This window comes from Zea mays, chromosome 10 (genome assembly GCF_902167145.1).
Source record: "Zea mays cultivar B73 chromosome 10, Zm-B73-REFERENCE-NAM-5.0, whole genome shotgun sequence".
In the NCBI taxonomy this organism is placed as follows: Eukaryota; Viridiplantae; Streptophyta; class Magnoliopsida; order Poales; family Poaceae; genus Zea; species Zea mays.
Genome location: NC_050105.1, coordinates 3,568,542 through 3,586,721, shown reverse-complemented (window position 1 = coordinate 3,586,721; position 18,180 = coordinate 3,568,542). Strand labels below are relative to the sequence as shown.

At 42.9% G+C, this 18,180-nt stretch overlaps 1 long non-coding RNA gene across 1 annotated transcript; it reads left to right on the top strand.

Annotated features, from left to right (window-relative positions):
- The first annotated feature begins 14,936 nt into the window (after window positions 1–14,936).
- Window positions 14,937–18,180, top strand: LOC103640725 (uncharacterized). The gene is made up of 2 exons (XR_559836.4): window positions 14,937–17,735; window positions 17,821–18,180. It is a non-coding gene; the product is annotated as an uncharacterized lncRNA (long non-coding RNA).

Genomic DNA, 18,180 nt, shown 5'->3' with positions numbered 1-18,180 from the left:
GAATTAGGCTTACACCTAGTCCCTAATTAATTTTGGTGGTTGAATTGACCAACACAAAATTGGACTAACTAGTTTGCCCAAGTGTATAGATTATACAGGTGTAAAAGGTTCACATTCAGCCAATAAAAAGACCAAGTTTTGGATTCAACAAAGGAGCAAAGGGGCAACCGAAGGCACCCCTGGTCTGGCGCACCGGACTGTCCGGTGTGCCACCGGACATGTCCGGTGCACCAGGGGGACTCAGACTCAAACTCGCCACCTTCGGGAATTTCCAGAGGCGACTCGGCTATAATTCACCGGACTGTCCGGTGTACACCGGACATGTCCGGTGCTCCAAGGAAGGTCGGCCTCAGGAACTCGCCAGCCTCGGATTTTCTCCCTCGCCGCTCCGCTATAATTCACCGGACTGTCCGGTGCAACCTCGGAGCAACGGCTACCTGCAACAGCATTTAATGCGCGCGCAGCGCGCGCAGGAGTCAGAATCGCCCATGCTGGCACACCGGACAGCAAACAGTACATGTCCGGTGTGCACCGGACACCCAGGTGGGCCCACAAGTCAGAAGCTCCAACGGTCAGAATCCAACGGCAGTGATGACGTGGCAGGGGGCACCGGACTGTCCGGTGTGCACCGGACTGTCCGGTGCGACATCGAACAGACAGCCTCCCAACGGCCACTTTTGGTGGTTGGGGCTATAAATACCCCAACCACCCCACCATTCATTGCATCCAAGTTTCCTACTTCCCAACTACTACAAGAGCTCTAGTTTTCAATTCTAGACACACCAAAGAGATCAAATCCTCTCCATATTCCACACAACACCCTAGTGACTAGAGAGAGTGATTTGCTTGTGTTCTTTTGAGCTCTTGCGCTTGGATTGCTTCTTTTCTTTCTCACTTGTTCTTGTGATCAAAACTCCATTGTAATCAAGGCAAGAGGCACCAATTGTGTGGTGGCCCTTGCGGGGAAGTTTTGTTCCCGGCTTTGATTTGAGAAGAGAAGCTCACTCGGTCCGAGGGACCGTTTGAGAGAGGGAAGGGTTGAAAGAGACCCGGCCTTTGTGGCCTCCTCAACGGGGAGTAGGTTTGCGAGAACCGAACCTCGGTAAAACAAATCCGTGTGTCTCACTTCATTATTCGCTTGCGATTTGTTTTGCGCCCTCTCTCACGGACTCGTTTATATTTCTAACGCTAACCCGGCTTGTAGTTGTATTTATATTTGTAAATTTCAGTTTCGCCCTATTCATCCCCCCCTCTAGGCGACTATCAATTGGTATCAGAACCCGGTGCTTCATCAGAGCCTAACCGCTCGAAGTGATGTCGGGAGATCACGCCAAGAAGGAGATGGAGACCGGCGAAAAGCCCACTACAAGCCATGGGAGCACTTCATCGGAAGAGTCCCGCACCAAGAGGAAGGAGAAGAAGAAGGACTCCTCCAAACGGAAGGAGAAAAAGTCTTCCTCTTCTCACCACAAAGAGAAGAAGGAAAAATCTTCTTCCCACAAGCCGCATCGGAAAGGCGACAAGCACAAGAGGATGAGGAAAGTGGTCTACTACGAGACCGACACTTCATCAACATCGACCTCCGACTCCGATGCGCCCTCCGTCACTTCTAAGCGCCAAGAGCGCAAGAAGTATAGTAAGATCCCCCTACGCTACCCTCGCATTTCCAAACATACACCTTTACTTTCCGTCCCATTAGGCAAACCACCAACTTTTGATGGTGAAGATTACGCTAGGTGGAGCGATTTAATGCGATTTCATCTAACCTCGCTCCACAAAGGTATATGGGATGTTGTTGAGTTTGGTGCACAGGTACCGTCGGTAGGGGATGAGAACTATGATGAGGATGAGGTGGCCCAAATCGAGCACTTCAACTCTCAAGCAACAACAATACTCCTCGCCTCTCTAAGTAGAGAGGAGTATAACAAAGTACAAGGGTTGAAGAGCGCCAAGGAGATTTGGGATGTGCTCAAAACCGCGCACGAGGGAGACGAGCTCACTAAGATCACCAAGCGGGAAACGATCGAGGGGGAGCTCGGTCGGTTCCGGCTTCGCAAAGGGGAGGAGCCACAACACATGTACAACCGGCTCAAGACCTTGGTGAATCAAGTGCGCAACCTCGGGAGCGTAAAGTGGGATGACCACGAGATGGTTAAGGTTATTCTAAGATCTCTTATTTTCCTTAACCCTACTCAAGTTCAATTGATTCGTGGTAATCCTAGATATACTAAAATGACCCCCGAGGAAGTTATCGGGAATTTTGTGAGTTTTGAGTGCATGATCGAAGGCTCAAGGAAGATCAACGAGCTTGATGATGCCACCACATCCGAAGCTCAACCTGTTGCATTCAAGGCAACGGAGGAGAAGAAGGAGGAGTCTACACCAAGTCGACAACCAATAGACGCCTCCAAGCTCGACAATGAGGAAATGGCGCTCGTCATCAAGAGCTTCCGCCAAATCCTCAAGCAAAGGAGGGGGAAGGATTACAAGTCCCGCTCCAAGAAGGTTTGCTACAAGTGTGGTAAGCCCGGTCATTTTATTGCTAAATGTCCTATATCTAGTGACAGTGACCGAGGTGACGACAAGAAGGGGAGGCGAAAGGAGAAGAAGAGGTACTACAAGAAGAAGGGCGGTGATGCACATGTTTGTCGGGAGTGGGACTCCGACGAAAGCTCAAGCGACTCCTCCGACGACGAGGACGCCGCCAACATCGCCGTCACCAAGGGACTCCTCTTCCCCAACGTCGGTCACAAGTGCCTCATGGCAAAAGACGGCAAAAAGAAGAAGGTTAAATCCAACTCCTCCACTAAATATGAGTCTTCTAGTGATGATAATGCTAGTGGTGAGGAAGATAATTTGCGTACTCTTTTTGCCAATCTTAACATGGAACAAAAAGAGAAATTAAATGAACTAATTAGTGCCATCCATGAGAAGGATGATCTCTTGGACTCCCAAGAGGACTTCCTAATCAAGGAAAATAAAAAACATGTTAAGGTTAAAAATGCTTACGCTCTACAAGTTGAAAAATGTGAAAAATTGTCTAGTGAGCTAAGCACTTGCCGTGAGATTATTGACAACCTTAGAAATGAAAATGATAGTTTAAATGCTAAGGTTGATTCACATGTTTGTGATGTTTCAATTCCCAATCTTAGAGATGATAATGTTGATTTGCCTGCTAAGATTGATGAATTGAATGTATCTCTTGCTAGCCTTAGATTAGAGAATGAAAATTTAATTGCTAAGGCTAAAGATTTTGATGTTTGCAAAGTTACAATTTCCGATCTTAGAGATAAGAATGATATACTTCGTGCTAAGATTGTTGAACTTAATTCTTGCAAACCATCTACATCTACCATTGAGCATGTCACTATTTGCACTAGATGTAGAGATGTTGATATTGATGCTATTCATGATCACATGTCCTTAATTAAACAACAAAATGATCATATAGCAAAACTAGATGCTAAAATTGCCGAGCATAACTTGGAAAATGAAAAATTTAAATTTGCTAGAAGTATGCTCTATAATGGGAGACGCCCTGGCATTAAGGATGGCATTGGCTACCAAAGGGGAGACAATGTTAAACTTAATGCCCCTCCTAAGAACTTGTCTAACTTTGTTAAGGGCAAGGCTCCTATGCCTCAGGATAACGAGGGTTACATTTTGTACCCTGCCGGTTATCCTGAGAGCAAAATTAGGAGAACTCATTCTAGGAAGTCTCACTCTGGCCCTAACCATGCTTTTATGTATAAGGGTGAGACATCTAGCTCTAGACAACCAACCCGTGCTAAGTTGCCTAGAAAGAAAACTCTTAATGCATCAAATGAACATAGCATTTCATTTAAGACTTTTGATGCATCATATGTTTTGACTAACAAATCCGGCAAGGTCGTTGCCAAGTTTGTTGGGGGCAAACACAAGGGCTCCAAGACTTGTGTTTGGGTACCCAAAGTTCTTGTGTCTAATGCCAAAGGACCCAAAACCGTTTGGGTACCTAAAGTCAAGAACTAAAATTGTTTTGTAGGTTTATGCATCCGGGGGCTCAAGTTGGATACTCGACAGCGGGTGCACAAACCACATGACCGGGGAGAAAAGGATGTTCTCCTCATATGAGAAAAACCAAGATCCCCAACGAGCTATCACATTCGGGGATGGAAATCAAGGTTTGGTCAAAGGTCTTGGTAAAATTGCTATATCCCCTGATCACTCCATTTCCAATGTTTTTCTTGTTGATTCATTAGATTACAATTTGCTTTCCGTTTCACAATTATGTCAAATGGGCTACAACTGTCTTTTTACTGATATAGGTGTCACTGTCTTTAGAAGAAGTGATGATTCAATAGCATTTAAGGGAGTGTTGGAGGGTCAGCTATACTTGGTAGATTTTGATAGAGCTGAACTCGACACTTGCTTAATTGCTAAGACTAACTTGGGTTGGCTCTAGCACCGCCGACTAGCCCATGTTGGAATGAAGAATCTTCATAAGCTTCTAAAGGGGGGACACATTTTAGGACTAACCAATGTTCATTTTGAGAAAGACAGGATTTGTAGCGCATGCCAGGCAGGGAAGCAAGTTGGAATCCATCATCCACACAAGAACATCATGACGACCGACAGGCCGCTTGAGCTACTCCACATGGATCTATTCGGCCCGATTGCTTACATAAGCATCGGCGGGAGTAAGTATTGTCTTGTAATAGTGGATGATTATTCTCGCTTCACTTGGGTATTCTTTTTACAGGAAAAATCTCAAACCCAAGAGACCTTAAAAGGATTCTTGAGACGGGCTCAAAATGAGTTCGGCTTAAGGATCAAGAAAATAAGAAGCGACAACGGGACGAAGTTCAAGAACTCACAAATTGAAGGCTTTCTTGAGGAGGAGGGCATCAAGCATGAGTTCTCCTCTCCCTACACGCCACAACAAAATGGTGTAGTGGAGAGGAAGAATCGAACTCTATTGGACATGGCAAGAACCATGCTTGATGAGTACAAGACACCGGACCGGTTTTGGGCCGAAGCGGTCAACACCGCCTGCTACGCCATCAACCGGTTATATCTTCACCGAATCCTCAAGAAGACATCATATGAACTCCTAACCGGTAAAAAGCCCAACATTTCATACTTTAGAGTTTTTGGTAGCAAATGCTTTATTCTTATTAAAAGAGGTAGAAAATCTAAATTTGCCCCTAAAACTGTAGAAGGCTTTTTACTTGGTTATGACTCAAACACAAGGGCATATAGGGTCTTTAACAAGTCCACTGGACTAGTTGAAGTCTCATGTGACGTTGTGTTTGATGAAACTAACGGCTCTCAAGTAGAGCAAGTTGATCTTGATGAGATAGGTGATGAAGAGGCTCCGTGCATCGCGCTAAGGAACATGTCCATCGGGGATGTGTGTCCTAAGGAATCCGAAGAGCCTCCAAAAGCACAAGATCAACCATCCTCCTCCACGCAAGCATCTCCACCAACTCAAAATGAGAATGAGGCTCAAGTTGATGAAGTAGAAGATCAAGCAAATGAGCCACCTCAAGGCGATGGCAATGACCAAGGGGGAGATGCAAATAAGGAAGACAAGGAGGATGAGGAACAAAGACCGCCACACCCAAGAGTCCACCAAGCAATCCAACGAGATCACCCCGTCGACACCATCCTCGGCGACATTCATAAGGGGGTAACCACTCGATCTCGTGTTGCACATTTTTGTGAACATTACTCTTTTGTTTCCTCTATTGAGCCACACAGGGTAGAGGAAGCACTTCAAGATTCAGATTGGGTGATGGCGATGCAAGAGGAGCTCAACAACTTCACGAGGAATAAGGTATGGCAATTGGTTCCACGTCCTAACCAAAATGTTGTAGGAACCAAATGGGTCTTCCGCAACAAGCAAGATGAGCATGGTGTGGTGACAAGGAACAAAGCACGACTTGTGGCCAAGGGATACTCCCAAGTCGAAGGTTTGGATTTCGGTGAAACCTATGCACCCGTAGCAAGGCCTTGAGTCAATTCGCATATTATTGGCCTATGCTACTTACCATGGCTTTAAGCTTTATCAAATGGACGTGAAAAGTGCCTTCCTCAACGGACCAATCAAGGAAGAGGTCTATGTTGAGCAACCTCCCGGCTTTGAAGACAGTGAGTATCCTAACCATGTTTATAGGCTCTCTAAGGCGCTTTATGGGCTCAAGCAAGCCCCAAGAGCATGGTATGAATGCCTTAGAGATTTCCTTATCGCTAATGGCTTCAAAGTCGGCAAGGCCGATCCTACTCTATTCACTAAAACTCTTGACAATGATTTGTTTGTATGCCAAATTTATGTTGATGATATTATATTTGGGTCTACTAACGAATCTACACGTGAAGAATTTAGTAGGATCATGACAAAGAAATTCGAGATGTCTATGATGGGGGAGTTGAAGTATTTTCTAGGATTCCAAGTCAAGCAACTCCAAGAAGGCACCTTCATTTGTCAAACTAAGTACACTCAAGACATTCTAACCAAGTTTGGAATGAAGGATGCCAAGCCCATCAAGACTCCCATGGGAACCAATGGGCATCTCGACCTCGACACGGGAGGTAAGTCCGTGGATCAAAAGGTATACCGGTCGATGATAGGTTCCTTACTCTATTTATGTGCTTCTCGACCGGACATTATGCTTTCCGTATGCATGTGTGCAAGATTCCAATCCGACCCTAAGGAATCCCACCTTACGGCCGTAAAACGAATCTTGAGATATTTGGCTTATACTCCTAAGTTTGGGCTTTGGTACCCTCGGGGATCCACATTTGATTTGATTGGTTATTCGGATGCCGATTGGGCGGGGTGCAAAATTAATAGGAAGAGCACATCGGGGACTTGCCAGTTCTTGGGAAGATCCTTGGTGTCTTGGGCTTCAAAGAAGCAAAATTCGGTCGCTCTTTCCACCGCCGAAGCCGAGTACATTGCCGCAGGCCATTGTTGCGCGCAATTGCTTTGGATGAGGCAAACCCTGCGGGACTACGGTTACAAATTAACCAAAGTCCCTTTGCTATGTGATAATGAGAGTGCAATCAAAATGGCCGACAATCCCGTCGAGCATAGCCGCACTAAGCACATAGCCATCCGGTATCATTTTCTTAGGGATCACCAACAAAAGGGAGATATCGAGATTTCTTACATTAGTACTAAAGATCAATTAGCCGATATCTTTACCAAGCCACTTGATGAACAAACCTTTACCAAGCTTAGGCATGAGCTCAATATTCTTGATTCTCGCAACTTCTTTTGCTAGATTGCACACATAGCTCACTTATACTTTTGATCTTGTATGCTATGACTAATGTGTTTTCAAGTCTATTTCAAACCAAGTCATAGGTATATTGAAAGGGAATTGGAGTCTTCGGCGAAGACAAAGGCTTCCCCTCCGTAACTCATCCTTCGCCGTCGCTCCAAGCTTCTCTCCATCTTTAGGGGGAGAGTTCAAAGCAAAAGGACTTCGTCTTTGGGGGAGAGAATAAGCCCAAAGCAAGAGGACTTCGTCTTTGGTATAATCTTAACTCATTCATTTATGACCAAAGGGGAAGAAAAGCACTTCATGGGCTCTAATGATTCCGTTTTTGGCGATTCATGCCAAAGGGGGAGAAAGTATGAGCCCAAAGCAAAAGGACCGCACCACCACCAATTTCAAAAATTTAGTGCTTTCCAAGAGTATTTATCAATTGAGAAAGTATGAGCCCAAAGCAAAAGGACCGCACCACCACCAATTTCAAAAAATTAGTGCTTTCCAAGAGTATTTATCAATTGGTATCCTATTGTGTTCAAAAGGAGGAGAAAATTAGTTTTTCAAAAATGTATATCAAAACCCTCTTGAACACTAAGAGGTGGATCTCCTTTAGGGGGAGTTTTGTTAAGTCAAAGAAAAAGCATTTGAAACAGGGGGAGAAAATTTCAAATCTTGAAAATGCTTTGCAAACTCTTATTCATTTACCTTTGACTATTTGCAAAAGATCCTTGAAATGGATTTACAAAAAAAAAATTGCAAAAACAAAACATGTGGTGCAAACGTGGTCCAAAATGTTATATAAGAAAGAAACAATCCATGCATATCTTGTAAGTATTTATATTGGCTCAATTCCAAGCAACCTTTACACTTACATTATGCAAACTAGTTCAATTATGCACTTCTATATTTGCTTTGGTTTGTGTTGGCATCAATCACCAAAAAGGGGGAGATTGAAAGGGAATTAGGCTTACACCTAGTCCCTAATTAATTTTGGTGGTTGAATTGACCAACACAAAATTGGACTAACTAGTTTGCCCAAGTGTATAGATTATACAGGTGTAAAAGGTTCACATTCAGCCAATAAAAAGACCAAGTTTTGGATTCAACAAAGGAGCAAAGGGGCAACCGAAGGCACCCCTGGTCTGGCGCACCGGACTGTCCGGTGTGCCACCGGACATGTCCGGTGCACCAGGGGGACTCAGACTCAAACTCGCCACCTTCGGGAATTTCCAGAGGCGACTCGGCTATAATTCACCGGACTGTCCGGTGCTCCAAGGAAGGTCGGCCTCAGGAACTCGCCAGCCTCGGATTTTCTCCCTCGCCGCTCCGCTATAATTCACCGGACTGTCCGGTGCAACCTCGGAGCAACGGCTACCTGCAACAGCATTTAATGCGCGCGCAGCGCGCGCAGGAGTCAGAATCGCCCATGCTGGCACACCGGACAGCAAACAGTACATGTCCGGTGTGCACCGGACACCCAGGTGGGCCCACAAGTCAGAAGCTCCAACGGTCAGAATCCAACGGCAGTGATGACGTGGCAGGGGGCACCGGACTGTCCGGTGTGCACCGGACTGTCCGGTGTGCACCGGACTGTCCGGTGCGACATCGAACAGACAGCCTCCCAACGGCCACTTTTGGTGGTTGGGGCTATAAATACCCCAACCACCCCACCATTCATTGCATCCAAGTTTCCTACTTCCCAACTACTACAAGAGCTCTAGTTTTCAATTCTAGACACACCAAAGAGATCAAATCCTCTCCATATTCCACACAACACCCTAGTGACTAGAGAGAGTGATTTGCTTGTGTTCTTTTGAGCTCTTGCGCTTGGATTGCTTCTTTTCTTTCTCACTTGTTCTTGTGATCAAAACTCCATTGTAATCAAGGCAAGAGGCACCAATTGTGTGGTGGCCCTTGCGGGGAAGTTTTGTTCCCGGCTTTGATTTGAGAAGAGAAGCTCACTCGGTCCGAGGGACCGTTTGAGAGAGGGAAGGGTTGAAAGAGACCCGGCCTTTGTGGCCTCCTCAACGGGGAGTAGGTTTGCGAGAACCGAACCTCGGTAAAACAAATCCGTGTGTCTCACTTCATTATTCGCTTGCGATTTGTTTTGCGCCCTCTCTCACGGACTCATTTATATTTCTAACGCTAACCCGGCTTGTAGTTGTATTTATATTTGTAAATTTCAGTTTCGCCCTATTCACCCCCCCCCTCTAGGCGACTATCACCAACCCTACGTATTGTTACGATGGACACGACACCTATGCCCACCTACTATAGCAGGCTCCTGCTGCTCTTCCGGCACGCCAGCCTCCTTCAATTGCTGCTGCTGCCCTATGCAGAGTCTGCACTTCACATGGGGGTGTATATGAATTTATCCGGCAGGTATCAATAGGATCCAATATCCGGTAACTCATGGGGAATTTCTCTATTAAGTTGTTCGATTCGAGTGTGATTGAAGGGAATTAAATCCTTTCATGTTCAAAATTATATGGAAAGATATTTAATCCCTTCAATCCAAGTGCAACCGAACAAGGTTGTAGGGTTAGGATATGGGAAGATTAATCCCCATGGATACAGATTTAGGGGGAATTCTTCTCCCGTTGGGCATGTGAGTATGGGTGTGAGAAAGCATAATTTGAATCCAATTACCAATAGATAATATTCACCCAGTGAAATTAGGTGTGCATCCAATATGTAATAAGCCAAACAACTAACCCTACCTCTCCTAACCCTTTTAAACACTCATCCACCCTAACCAATGCGACCAGCCACCAGTCCACATGTAACTTTTTTTTTTGCATGGTTAAATAATGCTTTCTTGTTGCATGTCATATTTATTTATGATGTGTTGTTGTTGGGTGTCGTGTGGCTTTTAAATGTCATATAAAATATAATATGATCATGCTTTTATTGTCAAGTATTATGATCCATTGGAAACCCGATACCTGAATGGGGATGGGTATGAGACGAATCTTATTATTATGATGGGTATGGGTATATTGGTAGGTACAACTTCGTGGGGATGGAGATGGAATATCCAATTTTAGTGGGAAATTCCCCATTAACACCTCTAGTTCTGCTCCGCGTCCTTTTTGTCGTTGCCTTTTCTGCCATTTCAGCTAGTTCTTTTGCGGTTTCTCCCCTAAGTTTATATGAAATGTTGACATACTACTTCTTGCTAGACCAGAAGATACCCCACCTATCTATAATCTATAATTTATAACACTATATAATCCATAAGTTTTAAATTTTGCAAAACTCACCCAACCAAATCACCCCAAACTCATAACCTCCACTAAATCCATCAAACAAATTGCACTCAGACTTAACACGTCATCAAAACTAACATTTCAGATCATTGGATAACCCCCTCTCTTACTCAAATCTAATGGACAGTTGTATTTGAACCATCTCTTATCTCTCCCTCTCCCCATCTCCCTCCGTCGCCGCAACTGTATACCTCCCAAGTCTAAGTAACCCAACAAAAAAAGAGAATACCTTCATTGGTAAGACCTGGAACATTTCACAACTATTGGAAAATGACAAACATCCTGGAATCAACAAATGCTTCCTATAGTGGGTCCTTCTGTTCTGTCCTTCTCAATTTAAATAATACATTACTTCAATATTTATATTAGATGGATATGGTGTTCCTCAAGATTACATGTATGTATACCTCCTCACTGCACAACGTAAAGGCAAGTATATCATCTACATTTTATTTAAAAAAAACTCATAATATAAATGTCACCATAGATTGTGCAGCCTGGACAATAAGTAGTTGCCTGTCATATCAGTCAATTATTTGAATTATACTGCTAAAGGTTGTGCAATTCAATGGTAGTAAAAGTGCATTTAGTTAGTTCAACTGAACTTTTATTTTTAGCTTAACATGAGCAACCCTGTAATTTGCATATTTCAAAACCTAAAATTTACAACAACGAATGTTCATCTCATAATATTTACACAGATGAGAATAATGTTCATATTACCTCACTGTGACATGGTTAAATAAATTTTATCACAGAAAATGAAAATGTCAGCTATGAAAACCCAAAGCCAAATGCTGGAATACATCGCTTTGTCTTTGTACTCTTCCGTCAGCCTGTCCAGCAAACCTTTTATGCACCAGGGTCTTCTTTTGGTTAATTAGGGTGCTTATGATGTGAATCATTCATACATTTAGCATTCTTCCATTTGCTTATTTTTAACACCCCAAATTTTTGAACTGGACTAAAACAGGATGGATGTACGTGGTTTACCATGAAGGATTGACCATTAACTGTAAGCTATGAAAAAATGTTACCCTATGTGCTCATATTTTATTTTTGAAATCTGTCCACCTATGAATATCCATGCTACCATTTTACAAGGATTTGATCAATTAAGGGTGGATTTAGGTGCTCAAATGGACATGATGATTCTTTCAACATAGTCATAGTTCCAACTTATGTACCACAACATCAAGCCAACAACAACAATGCTTACCACATGCCTAAGCACAAGGGAACCTTGCAAACTCAACTATCAGTGCAGAACTGAGGAGGTTGTCCCAATTTGCGATGCCACTCTTTTTTACAAGTTATATGTACGATGCCTTGGTATTGATATTTTTGTAGTGAATCTCCCCACTTCCGTTTCTACTTGATTTCTGAAAATTTCCGTTGTGTGCCTTATGTGTACAAGAGAAGGAATGTTTCAGCAACAATGCAACATTGATACGGTGGGCTGACAGTTTAGAATTCAGGGCAATTGTTTACACAGACAAGAAGTATGTACTTGATCCACGTGAAGCTGATACCAAAAACAAGTACTACGTACATTGCTTATATCTCTGCTAGATTCTCCTAAAGTTCAGCGAAATTATGTTTTTAAGTTCATAATCCCAACCATCTGATACTAACAATTAAAGTTGTAAGTACTATCTTCTCATACCATGTCGTAGATTGTCGATACATTTATGCAGAGCATTATAATAACTTCAACATTACAATGCTGCGAGTGATTTTTTTCCTTTTCTTTTATCATGTAACTGAATTGAGATGTTAGTCTATATGTCTGTTTTATAGATTGAAAAAGCATGGTTTCCTTAAATGTTAGATACACTTCAACATTATGATCGCTTAGTTCGATGTACATACTTTCAATTTGGAATCCGAACTCACCCATTACAACATTTCTTGCTGAATCTAAGTTGTTTATCTACGTGTTAACCTATATGTTTTTTTACTATTGAAAAAGCATGGCTTCCTTTCATGTTAGATGCACTTCAACTATAAGATCACTTAGTTCCTTAAATTTACTAACATAGAACTGAAGATACAAAGAAACTGGCCCACTCATATGTGAGCATGCAATACCATTGTAATATAACATCTATACTGTCCACGATGCTACATTTACAAATTGAATTATGCTACTACTGCAAATAACTATCTATTTATATAATTCTAACACTTCTACACACAAATATCCACATATATTGCTACTTCTACATGTCTAAACCAACACTCTTTTAAATATATAAATTTATACATTAAAGACTCGCGCGAGGCGCGAGCAAGTTACTAGTAAAATATAATATGATCATACTTTTCTTGTCAAGTATTGTGATCCATTGGAAACCCGATACCTGAATGGAGATGGGTATGAGACAAATCTTATTATTATGATGGGTATGGGTATATTGGTAGGTACAACTTCGTGGGGATGGAGATGGAATGTCCAATTTTAGTGGGAAATTCCCCATTAACACCTCTAGTTCTGTTCTGCGCCCTTTTTGTCGTTGCCTTTTCTGCCATTTCAGCTAGTTCTTTTGCGGTTTCTCCCTTAAGTTTATATGAAATATTGACATACTACTTCTTGCTAGACCAGAAGATACCCCACCTATCTATAATTTATAACACTATAAAATCCATAAGTTTTAAATTTTGCAAAACTCACCCAACCAAATCACCCCACACTCATAACCTCCACTAAATCCATCAAACAAATTGCACTCAGACTTAACACGTCATAAAAACTAACATTTCAGATCATTGGATAACCCCCTCTCTTACTCACTCAAATATAATGGACAATTGTATTTGAACCATATCTTATCCCTCCCTCTCCCCATCTCCCTCCATCGCCGCCACTGTCAACCCCTCCCCTCCCCTTTACGGGATCGTGGTGACGGTACCGTTAGCACGAGTTATATGTTGGTTTCTTTGTAATCAACGACATGTTGCCTCTCTAACTCAATAATCGATAAAAAGCTAAAATTATGTACAAATGGAGATTTGAACCATGATTGTTGGCTCTAAACTCGCATTCACACCCACCTGGTCAACAAAACATACATGTATTTATGCTTATACTCTATAGTCAATTATAAATGGAAATGTAGCAACATACATGCGCTAGTTTATTTATAGTCATAGGGATTGAATGGAGAGTTTACAAGTAGGGAGGTGTTTTTTTCCGAATTCTACTAGCTTTAGGTATGTGTTGAATCGATCAACATAAACTAAAAAAAAGAGTCCCCATTTGTGTGATGGGTCGTACACCGCAGTGCGCCCACCATCGCGACGTGAACGTGAACACAGAGACACCGATGAGCCAGACGGCGAGGAAGACAGCCTCTTTGTGTACCTAGTGTGTGTTTGTGTATTATCAAAGTGTCGAATATAACTCTAGACCTACATGCCTTCTCACATAAAACGCGCACTCAGAATACGACTTCACCTCGAGTTTTTTGCTCTGTAACCGTAGCTGAGCCACTGCTCTGCCCACTTCTTCCGTCGGTCGAGTCAGTAACGAGCCGGATGACGAGGCAAGGACACCAGACAGCCCCTGAGTAGGGATGAAAACGTAAACAAGACCAGAAATTCCCGTACCGTTCCGTTTTGAATACTGTTTTTTCCCTATCGTTTTCGAATTGTTCAGGAACCGATTAGAAACGGTACGAAAACGGTTTAGCTAGTTTTTCGACCATTTTCGTATTTTTCGTTTCTGAGTCGTGCTAATACCGTTTTCTACCGTTTTATATAATATGAGATAGATCTAGCATATAATTTATTTAAGTTATAGACTTTTGTTGTGTTCAAGTGAATGTATAAGCGAAAAGCAAATGTTATAATTACTCTAACTAATATGAATGATGAAAAAGAGTTGTTTGTGTATTTCTAAATCTTAAAAATTAGGCAATACATCACTTTATTATGTTTTTGATAAAACAACAAAATAGTTATTTTCCCGACTATAGTTTATCGTTTTTGATCGTTTTCGAATAACCGACAATTCCGATCCCGTATTTCGACCGTTGGTTTTCGTTCCGACCAAAAAATATGAAAACAAAAACAATTTAGCTATTTTTCGATCGTTTTCGACCGTTTTCATCCCTACCTCTGGGTCTATCTCACCATGCGTGACAACTTGTTGGGCTTGGGCTTTGCTTAAAGCGAGTTCTGAAGGTCATAAACCCATTTGTTACGCTTGTAATAATGGGCCTCACTTATGTATGTGCATAGGGCCTGCCAGATTAGCAAGCCCAGCTATGCATCTCTCTCTCTGTCCCGGTGCCAGATCAGATGCCAGGTCCATCCTCCAAAGTCCAAACCAACAACAACAAAAAACATCGAGGGCTTTTTCGGCTTCGGCTCCGGCTCCGGCGACGGCGGCCGTGGCTTCGTGGGCGATCGATCACCGTACTGGGACAGATGCAGTTCCACCAAGCCCCAGGTCAACCCTTTTTTGTCTCTTCCTTTTGGGTTTCCTGCCAAAGTCTCAAAAAACCGGGGGCGCTGAGCTGTCCGGCAAAACCGTACCGAGAGTGGCCATCGTTTTCTCCGTTCCACACACACACACACATCGGCCGGCCACAGCAGAGGCCAGAGGCCAACAGAAGCGCCGCATTCCACCGGCATAGCAGTACCATACGCTCCAGTGCGGCGTGAACCTCTCGTCATCACCTCTCAGTGAGACCACCTGGGGCCTCTAGTTTGCAGGATACTTCTGGCCACGTATAGCAGAACCATCCAATTCTGAGTAGATTCCAAATCGACGAGGATGTGTATGTTTCCTCCGGTTCACCAATCATATTCAGCCAGATGTTCATTCGTTCATGTTGGTTTGGAATTTGGATGCTTTTATGTTTCCTCCGAACCACCAGTTTATATTCAGTCAGATATTTATTTATTTATTTCTGGGGGGAGTTTAGAGTTGGCTCAGTACAGTACAGCTACAGATGGATCAAGTCACGAACTGGCCGGATAGCAGCCTGTGTTGCTAACTCGCTATGGAGGGTGTAGCAAAGCTTGCTAGGTGTCATATCAATGTGAGAAATTGTGACTGAAGATCGAGGTTTTCTTGACTGGCATGCCATTTGTCATGCTAATTATTACTGTTTCCCCATGTTTCTAGTGCTCTCCGTCAAATGCCAACAAATTATTATTATAAGCTACTATTCCAGGACACTTTACCTGCTATGAAGACTTTGCAGGATGTGCCTTACAGAGGCTGCTGGAAGTGAGATGGTTACAATTGCAACTCAAAGTGAAAGTCTAGACATTGGCACACCAACATTCTACCATGCGGGACAGCATTTACAACTTTTGAGACATAATTTCTGTCTCTCTGCACGTCCATTTTCTTTTCTTGTCTCACATATTATACTCTCTACAGTACACACATAACATACTCGTGTCTCTTTCTTGTCACACCTCACGGTGCAATCAATGGCTGTCTACATATATTTTCAGAGATCATCTCGTACGCCCATATATTTTCAGAGATCATCTCGGAGGTAACCTCAAGTGCCCCCGCCATTTCAATGTCTGTGAAATCTGTCAGATACTCTGGTATGCTCGGCACCATGAACAGGTTTTCAAAGCTTTCATCCTGGATTCCATAGACATCATTGTGAACAAACGTTGGGCTGCTACTGCTTTGGTTCTGATTGGCAATCGGCACACTGTAATAGTGTGCTGTGTCAACAACACACGGATGGTTGACGACATCCTTCTTGCAAATGTGGTGGCCGTAATATTCAACGTCGAACAAGCTCACTGTCCCGCTTCCATCTGATTCCTTCTGTTGAACTGTCTTGGTTGCAAGGCACCCTTGGTCTTTACTATTGGCACATCTATAGTAGCTCCTGATTAAGCATGACCTCATTATATGTATATTTTTATATTTGTTATTATACGCAAAAGGCAAAAATGTGCAAAATATTATCCATCCACATAGATGAGAATGACTGCAGTTTTGAGCTAGTATATATGTGCACAAAGCTAATCAGCCAGCCACTGTCAGGGCCTAAGGAGGCCCACGGAGGGGCTGCGGTAGCAGCAGCCATGGGCCCTCAAGGGGGATTAGATAAGGATAGTTAGAGATAAGATTAGAAGATTAGTTGAGATTATTTAGGAGATTAGTTGAGATTATCTAGGAAGGTTATCAGTTAGTAGTTTGTTGAGAGTTTTTAGGAGCTAAGGATCTCTAGCTAGATAGGGACGGCCAGCTGGCCTATTTATGTAATCAATGGATGAGAAATAAAGCAGGCAAGAATTAGAAGGGACAAACCCTCCTCTTGCTTGGCCGTGGGCAAAGGCCCCTGGCCGACGTTCCTGCCCATCGATACCCCTCTCCAATCCCTCACCGATCTAGTGACCATAACATCCACACACACACGAGGACCCGAATTCAGTTTACAATATATGAAATACGTCAACACATATGTTTTATTACATACCTAGAATGCTTTGCTTTGGAGATCCACTTCTGCCCATACTTCCTCCATTTATATCCATCGAAGTGCGGTGCTTGTGTCACAATTGAACCTGTGTGTTGTGCATTCTTCCTAAGAGAAGGGGTAACTATTTTAAGCCCCAGTAAATGACACACAAGTAAACATATATATATAAACTTCTTTTGCTACACACCTTCTTTTATTTCCAATTTCTTTAGCTTCCTCCCCCAGCATGTGGCTCTCCACGCCGCTATTCTTACCACGTTTTCTTCTATGTTTGATAAGATTGGCCTGCTTCTTACTGTTATCACCAAGTTCGAGAAAGGAGAGGACCTTACCTGAGGAACTGGATATATCTTGAAAGATTTGCTGAACAAGCTTCTCCTGCCTACTACAGGGATCAAGTGTTGGTAGGATAAGGTCATATAGGTCCCTCATGAGAGCCCCTTGGTGTTCAATCTCGTTGAGCACCACTTGGCAGCCACTACGAGTGGAAGATTCAAGGATGTTCATTTGATGTTCTCTAAAATGTATCTCGCTATAAACTATAATAGCTGGACTTTGGAGCTGGAGGTGCTAGGTTTATGCAGCTTTAGGCATCTATTTATACAAGCAAGCTAGTAGCAGCAGCACACACAGTATGATATGAGCATGGTGGAGGGAAGGGATCGTTTTTCAAATTTTCTCACTGGAGAAGACTAGGGAGGAGCAATGTCCCTGTCCAACGGTGGTATGTGGTACAACTAAAGGTGTCATTTGAGATCCCGTTTTTCTCAGATTTGATGCATAATCATAGTAGGATCCTGGCTGTTACAGACTTGGCTTATGACGCAGGATGGGTGGCAGTGTCTACATCACTCGCATGACGTTCATGGAAGGAAACATGCATATAGCTAGGGGCAATAATTCTTGAGGCTGTTATAGGGAGGAGCAGGCAACGTTGCTGTACATACACAGGCCCTAGGACAGGGACATGCTTCATTGACCTCTAATGGTAAATGATACCGAGTCATTTCGAAATTCCTGCAAAATAAACTAGTCAATCTCATCTTACACATAACAGCTGATGTTCCATAATGAGGTACTCCGTGCGTTCCAAAATATAGTTCGTTTTAGACTAAACATACATTTATTAATCGACTTATATGAATGTAGTTTTGTATGTATATATATATGTATATTCATTATCATTTA